The sequence below is a fragment of the Paroedura picta genome, chromosome 3, assembly GCF_049243985.1.
Source record: "Paroedura picta isolate Pp20150507F chromosome 3, Ppicta_v3.0, whole genome shotgun sequence".
NCBI lineage: Eukaryota > Metazoa > Chordata > Lepidosauria > Squamata > Gekkonidae > Paroedura > Paroedura picta.
This window is the reverse complement of record NC_135371.1, coordinates 166,342,776-166,351,231: the sequence shown is the minus strand read 5'-3', so window position 1 is coordinate 166,351,231 and position 8,456 is coordinate 166,342,776.

Here is an 8,456-nt window from a genome sequence, read left to right as displayed (position 1 = left end):
AGGCTGAGGGAGCTCTGAGAGAACTGCTCTGTGAGAACAGCTCTAAGAGAACTGTGACTAGCCCAAGCTGACCCAGCTACCTGCATGTGGAGGAGGAGTGGGGAATCAAACCCAGCTCTCCAGCTCAGAAGCTGCCGCTCCTAACTGTGAAGGAAGGAAGTTCAAATGCAAACCAGGACAGGGGCCTGCTCAGCCGAAGCGACATCTGACAACTTTGCTCCGCAGGCATCCACGACTTGACTGGTGGGTCCTTTCTAAAGGCCGCTCCAAGTCTGCAGAACTCAGTGGCTGGCAGCGACACTGCTGCGCTGGAGCCATCTGCCCTGATTTTGATCAGTGACGCTGAAAACCGTTAATTCTTTCAGTCCTTGAAACTGCCCGTGCACAGGCGGCCGAGGGAACATTTCCTCCTCGTGTGCCGTCCTTCTGGGAAACGGAGAGCCCTGCACAGCTGCAAGCTGACTCCCGGCTGGGCCCGCAGCTGCTCCAAGCCTTCAGAGCATCGGAGTTCAACCGCGGGCTGGCAAGGTCCCACTGAATGCTGGGAACTGGGCACCATGTCAGGCCTGGCAAAGGGGAGCCAATAGGACTCAGGTCCAGCTGTGTTACAGCTCGGCCAGCTGGGGGAATAGACGCTGCCAGTATTCGAAGGAGGATTCTCCCCTCCTTGTCCCACACAGACACGAATCCTGCCCATGGTTGCTATAGAGCAGGGGTCCCCAACCTTTTGGCACATGAGGGTCGCATTAGCGTGCCCAGTGCCTAAGGAGGGCCACATCTTAAGCCAAAATGTCACAAAAATATTAACCTGCTTATTTAGATCAAAAGTCAACTTCCAAAGGTAAATGAGGAAATGTGAACTTGAATGCAATCCATTTTGGAACAATGTTTTACTGTGGAATCCTACACAGTCAGTGTGATTTTTGTGGCTCTTTTTCGTTATCTAAGTCAAGGTTTGTGACAGACACTCTTAAAACGTCATGTAAATGTTCATCTGTAAGCCCTGAGGTACACTTCGATTTCACAATTTTCGTCTTGGAAAAGGTTTGTTCACGGATGTATGTGGTCTGCAAAAGCAGACCCACCATCTCCTGAACTCATCCACACAGTGACTTAACTTTCCTTATATACCTACATAGCTTCAACATGGTAATGCATGGAGAGGGGGTGTTAAAAAGCTGAGAGGGATGGGTGCCTGAGCTTTGCTGGTTAGCAAAGCACCCAGAATGGCCAAAATGCTTTCATGGAGGATAAGAACAAGAGGGGGCTGACAGAAGGAACCATGGAGACCAAAACAAATCATGTTGCTATTGTCTTTTTTGCAAGAAAGGGACAGGATGAACAGCAGTCGATGGTACCTCTTGAGGCAGGAAGAACTGTCTGGGTCTGAGGGGAAATGCCCTGAGGGGGATAGAAGCAGACAAGCAGGTTGGAGGACTGCACAGAAAGAGGTCAGGGTCTGCATGTGGCCTGGGGGCTTCAGGTTGGGGACCTCTGCTATGGAGCAATCCCAGAACATGGGCCACAGAGCAGACTAGCAAAGGAAAGGAGGACATTAATTTCCACCAGAAGACAGCCGCAGATGGGTTTGGTTTTCCCAGTCCAAAAGGGGAGGACAATGTTTCCAAAGGACATAGGGTCCCACAGGTTCATCGTGTTGGGGTATAGGCACTCTCCATATTGGAGGGAGGAGCAGTGCATGCTGGGAGAATTCGGTTACATTTTGTCCGTTGGTGTCAGTTGGAGTCGGTTAACAGAATCTCTCACCGTCAGTCAGTGCCTTGGCTTCTATGCATGTGTGTGTTTGAGACAGAATTGTCCATAAGTTTCTGGAATAACAAAAAGAAGTGTGTCATGAACAAAGTTTACCTCAGTCAGAACGCATTCAATGGAATCTATACCTGTTATTCCAATTTTAGCAATTGAGAAGAAAAGAGAACTGTCCATCAGCTTCACCTTGTTTGTTGACTGTGGATACGTGTTTACTGAAAGAAAACTGAGTGTTTCAAGAAAGAGAAGAACTGCCCAAGTGAAAAACAAGCTGATCCAGACCGATGCAGCGACATTGTCCCTAGACAAAACTTCCCCGCTGATTCTGCCTGGGATTCTGTGAGGTCTAAAGGCTATCACGCGGAGTTTTGCCCATATTCAACAAGAGTATTGGCTTAAATCATGAACCCAGCTCAAAATCCAATTTTTACAATGCATCATTCTCCAAACAAAGATTCACAACCTTGAGTCCACAGACAGGCACCATGGACAGGGTTCTGGGTAGCTGGCTGAGGGGTGGGAGTGGGGCCAGCCGGTTCATTATTCTGCCTTTCACCGTGGTCATTTTTAATGAAGCTTTAAAATCTATCACTTGGTAAATCCCAGTTAAAGAATCTGAGCCTGAGCGAGGTGCTCAACTGTGGAAACCTGAGGGCACTTTCCTGGGAGTAAGCCCCATTTTGTGTGCAGAACAGCTTCTAAAGGCTTGGGGTTTCTTGATGACCCTAGAAGGGTTTCCAGAATGGGGGTGGGGGAATAGCTCCCCCCTTTAAATGCATTAGTTTATACATTTACTTTATTCATGGACCCCATTCCTTGCTGAGACTCAATATGGATTGCACAATGTCAATAAAATGCAACCTTCCATAGCATGAAGCAGCCAAGACACAATGCAACAGAGCTATGATTCTAAAAATAGAAATAATGGGGGGGGGGATGGGGGCTCCAGTCATAATATACACAAATGAGAAAATAGAAAATAAGGCAGTAAGACTAGGATAATACAGAAATTAAATAGTGAAACAAACCACGATCCTGTTCATGTTGTAAAAGCCCCTTACTGGACCGCTCCCTTATACCAGGGTGTCCAAACTGTGGCCCTCCAGATGTCCATGGACTACAATTCCCATGAAGCCCTGCCAGGACATGGGCATCTGGAGAGCCACCGTTTGGCTACCTCTGCCTTAGTATAAAGTCCTCTATGCTTTATAAGAATGCCCTCCCCCCCCCTTAAAATTACAGTTTTGAATATCCCGCAAGATGATAGAAACATGGGAGCATTCTCCACAATAATAATGATAATGATAATGATAATGATAATGATAATGATAATGATAATGATAATGATAATGATAATGATAATGATAATGATAATAATAATAATAATAATAATAATAATAATAATAATAATAACCCACCCTTCCCCGAGGGCTCAGGGCAGGTAACAGCATTTTAAAAACAACAAAATAATACTATAAAACATATATTAAAATCCTTAATGGGCCCCTGAAACAGTTCTTCTAAGCACTCCCATTTTAATAGAGGGAGGGTTGATATAAATAAAGGTTTTGGATTCAGGTGTGAATTTGGCTGGTGTTTTGAACAGGGAGGCCAGGATTTTGATATCATTTTTTTAGGCCTCAACTGTAGACCTGGCGGAACAACTCGATTTTGCAGGGCCTGCAGAACTGCCCAAGGTGCCCAGGACCCAGATCTCACCAAGGAGTGTTGCCCCAAGTTGGATCCAGGGCTGAAAAAGCCCAGGCCTGGTCGAGGTTTAGACCTTTACTAAAACTGACTGCCCAGAAATCTCTTTACATGTTGGAGTGAGTGACTCGGTGTGCGTGGGTATGGGGTGGAGGGGTGCTCCATCACTCTAAGCATGTACTGCTGTAATCTCTGTGAATAGGATGCCTCTCTAGGAGCTGACCTCTGAGACTTCCTCTTTTCCTTCCTTTGTCTTCTCACTCACTGCACATGGCCTTCCATGGAGATGTGGCTCTCTGCAGGTCCTCCTTGGGGGAGGGCAGGATGCTGTTTCGGTTGGCTGCAGAGGAGAGGACGCGCAGTAATGGGTTTAAACTTCAAGTACAACGATATAGGCTAGATATCAGGAAAAAACTTTTCACAGTCAGAGTAGTTCAGCAGTGGAATAGACTGCCTAAGGAGGTGGTGAGCTCCCCCTCACTGGCAGTCTTCAAGCAAAGGTTGGATACACACTTTTCTTGGATGCTTTAGGATGTTTAGGGCTGATCCTGCGTTGAGCAGGGGGTTGGACTAGATGGCCTGTGTGGCCCCTTCCAACTCTATGATTCTATGACTCTATGACTCTATGATTCTAGACAATGCCCTCATACTTGTGAGAGGGAAAGTGCTCTTTCATTCACGCCTCTTTCTCTTCTCCTGATTGCAGCCTGAAATGGAACTGAACTGAATAAATGTCAGTTTGCAGGTTTCTTGCAATATACTTCTTGGGATGTTCATTGACTGCACTCAGGATCACATTTCTAGGCCTGGGCAAAACTCAGCTATCCTGATCAAGCAGGGACCATTTTGATTTCCATGCTGCTATGTTGTAGCACCCCCTTCCAAGCACAAGCGCAGGGGCAGGGAAACGCTGGCCGAAAACGATGGAAAGAACCGAGGAACAGCTGAGGCCGCTCCGCTCCCTCTCCCAGCATCAGCCCCGGCCCTCTCCCTCCCTGTTGGTCGCTGCCTGCCTCCTTGTGCAGCTGCTTGACATGTGCATTGGGGCAAAAACAAAGTGGCCCGAAACACGCACATCCGTATCTTGTGGGGCTCCGGTAGGTGCCTCTGCCGGCTCCCCCTGGGCTCAGCACTTGGGAAGCTGCAGCCGCTGCATCTCCAATTCTCCACGCCCCCAGAGCTGGCAGAAGGCACTCTGCTGTGCTAGGAGGCATGTGCCACCAAGGAGCCTGAATGTGCTGGGCCCTGCTGCTGCTGCTGCTGCTGCTGCTGCTGCTGCCCAGGGCATGCCAGGCTGCGTTTTACAATGGATTAGGCAACGCAGGAGGGGCTGGCACTAGTGCGGGCGGGAAAGGCTGTGAATAATGCTCCAGATGGAGCCGAAATGCACCCGGGAGGCCAAGGCGGCTTTGGAGAATTCCTCTCCCAGGCCCTCTGCTAAGCGCTGAGCTATGAGGCCTTGTGCATCTAAATCTCAGGAGCGTAGCTATATATAAGTGGGTGACCGAAATGTGACTAACGTCAGTGCACCTGAATGAATACTGAGGATCCCAAATGCAGGTCATGAACGCCCTGAATGTTGATGGGCCTGAGCATACCTCATGCTGAAAAATCATAGAATTATAGAATAACAGATTTGGAAGGGACCTACTGGGTCATCTAGTCCAACCCCCTGCACAATGCAGGACACTCACAACCCTATAGACAGTTTTGTTTCTCCTATTATTTTGTGAACTACTACTGAATTCGAGGGGACCGATTGGCTGTTTTGGCAAAGAATTATCCTATGGCTGTATTTGGATGTGTGACACAGTTTACTAATTTAACAGAATTAATTTTTGCTTATATATTCCCACGGTCGTGATGGTAGTTCATAGTTTGAGGAAGAGTGCTTGCACTCGAAAGCTCACGCCTTGAATAAATCTTTGTTGGTCTTAAAGGTGCCACTGGACTCTGATTTTGTTGTGCTACTTCAGACCAACACGGCTACCCATTTGAATCTAACCCTATTTCTTATCCACTGTAATCTGCCACCCCTGCCACCGGTGTACTTCTGAGGTTGCTTTTAAAAAAATCACTGTATCAGATCACATGAGGTGATGGTACCGCTTGACTTTGCTCTGGTTCAGCCTCACTTGGATTACTGTGTTCAGTTTTGGGCACCACAATTGAAGAAGGATGGAGACAAACTGGAATGTGTCCAGATGAGGGCAACAAAGATGGCGAGGGGTCTGGAGACTGAGATGTATGAGGAAATGTTGGGGGAGGTTAGTCTGCTTATGCTGGAGAGAAGACGACTGAGAGGCGATAGGATAGCCATCTTCAAGTCCTTGAAGGGCTGTCACATAGAAGATGGAGCACAGTTGTTTTCTGTTGCCCCAGAGGGTCAGACCAGAACCAATGGGATTAAATTAATTCAAAAGAATTTTCAGCTAAACATCCGGAAGAAGTTCCTGACAGTTGGAGCGGTTTCTCAGTGGAACAGGCTTCCTCGGGAGAGGGTGGGTTCTCCTTCTTTGGAAGTTTTTACATAGCTATCTGACAGAAATGCTGCTTCTGATTGTAAGTAGGTGGGCAGAAGGGATTGTGTTGGTGCTTGGATCTTGTGGTCCTTTCTTGGCCCATAGAAATGGCAATTGCCACTTTGGGATCAGAAGATAACTTTCTTCCAGGCCAGACTGGCCAGGGATTTTTTTTTGGGGGGGGGGCATAGAATCATAGAGTTGGAAAGGACCTCATGGGTCATCTAGTCCAACCCCCTGCACTATGCAGGACACTCACAACCCTATCGCTCATCCACTGTCACCTGCCACCCCCTTGAGCCTTCACAGAATCAGCCTCTCCGTCAGATGGCTATCTAGCCTCTGTTTAAAAATATCTAAAGATGGAGAACCCACCACCTTCCGAGGAAGCCTGTTCCACTGAGGAACCGCTCTGACTGTCAGGAGCTTCTTCCGGATGTTTAGATGGAATTTAGAATCATAGAATCATAGAATCATAGAGTTGGAAGGGACCTCCTGGGTCATCTAGTCCAACCCCTTGCACTGTGCAGGACACTCCCAACCCTATCGCTCATCCACTGTATCCTGCCACCCCCTTGAGCCTTCACAGAATCAGCCTCTCCGTCAGATGGCTCTCCAGCCTCTGCTTGAAAATTTGACTTGTAAGACTAGGAATGAGACAGGGTTGCCAACTGGCTGGAAAGCAAGGTCTTTTCTCTTTAATAGAGGCGTAATAGGATCATTTACCAGCAAAGGCCTCATGGCCTTGTTTTCACCCATGTCACTAAAGCAGCCTTTTTCAAGCTTTTGACCATGGAGGAACCCCCGAAATATTTTTTTCAGGCTTTGTAAAACTGTGGAAATGATGTCAGCTGGCCACACCTCCCTGCCACCACCCCCAGCCCCTGAAGTGCCACGTCACAGGCTTCCTCGGGAGGTGGTGGATTCTCCATCTTTAGAGATTTTTAAATAGAGGCTGGGTAGCCATCTGATGGACAGGCTGATTCTGTGAAGGCTCAAGGGGGTGGCAGGTGACAGTGGATGAGTGAGAGGGTTATGAGTGTCCTGCATGGTGCAAGGGGTTGGACTAGATGACCCATGAGGTCCTTTCCAACTCTATGATTCTATGATTCTAAGTGAGTAGAGGAGATTTGCAGTTGCCTGCCTCTGTGTCATGACCCTGGACTTCCTTGGTGCTCAAGTTTTCACCAGAGCCGACCCTTATATATAACGCATATACATACATACATACATACATACATACATACATGCATGCATGCATGCATGCATGCATGCATGCATATATATATAATGTAACTGACTAACTGTTGTGGAGGCAATCAGAGAGGAAAGATGTTCAAAGGAGCAGAAAGCCTCCAATGGAGCCGATCAGGAGGAGATGATTTGAAAAATTCCAGGAAGTTTGTAATCTAAGCATGCTAATTATGCTTCTCCAATGCTTCCTATGGGATATTCTTATTATGCTGTTTAAATTGTGCACACCACAGATCCTGCGTGTTCCAACCATCTCCCCCTTCCTGAGAAACTAGATCTGTCACACAAACACACCACCCCGAACAATGGGAGAAGAAGTCTTAAAAATGGCTATTGAGACAGTAACATGGTGCCACCTCTGGGAATCTCCAGGAACTCTATGGTTTTACTAGGTGTAACTGGCCAGAGATTCTGGGGGGTGTTTTTTGGAGGGGGATGTCATTTGGGCATGGAATTGGGGTCACCACGGGTGGGCAGGCAGTTGTGAGTTTCCTGCTTTCTGCAGGGGGTTGGACTAGATGACCCTGGAGGTTACTTCCAATCCCATGATTCTATGATGTCACTTCCAGGTTTTCTCCTGGTGCCCCACCATCCCTGCTTGGTGCCTCCCACATGTTCCTCCTCCCCAATCTCTTGCTGGTTGCCAGGCCAGGCCTTGCCCCTCTGTTGTGTTCACTGTCCCCCAGTATCTGGGAATTTCCCCATAAGGAGTTCGCAACCATTTTTGTTCTTTGGATCATTCTTGTCCTTGGGATTTTCGCATTGAGCTGGAAGTGGCGTTCAAATGTTTTCAACATCATGCAAGTTTAAAAGTGTGAACGAATGAAATTAATCAGGTTAATAGACCACAAATCATTCTTTCTGTTGAAACAAGATTCACCACTTTTATTGAGGCCGAAAAGCCCATTGTGATTTCTTTACAAAAGGATTATAGATATAGATATTCTATACTTTAGTACAAAAAAAACAAATTGTTTACATAAATCCAACCAGTTTGTCACCCCTCTGTGTTCCAAAAGCTGTTGTCCACGGGTACCTTGGGAGTACCATAGATTCATGGAATTCTGATCTCTGTATATCTCACCACAAAATAGGGGGGGGGGTATTTTTCATGGCTCAGTGGCCGACAACCTGGGACCATGCTGGTGCATTGTGGGAAGGTGCAGCCAGCAAGTAGCATTTTGTGCCCCACAGGTAGCTAGT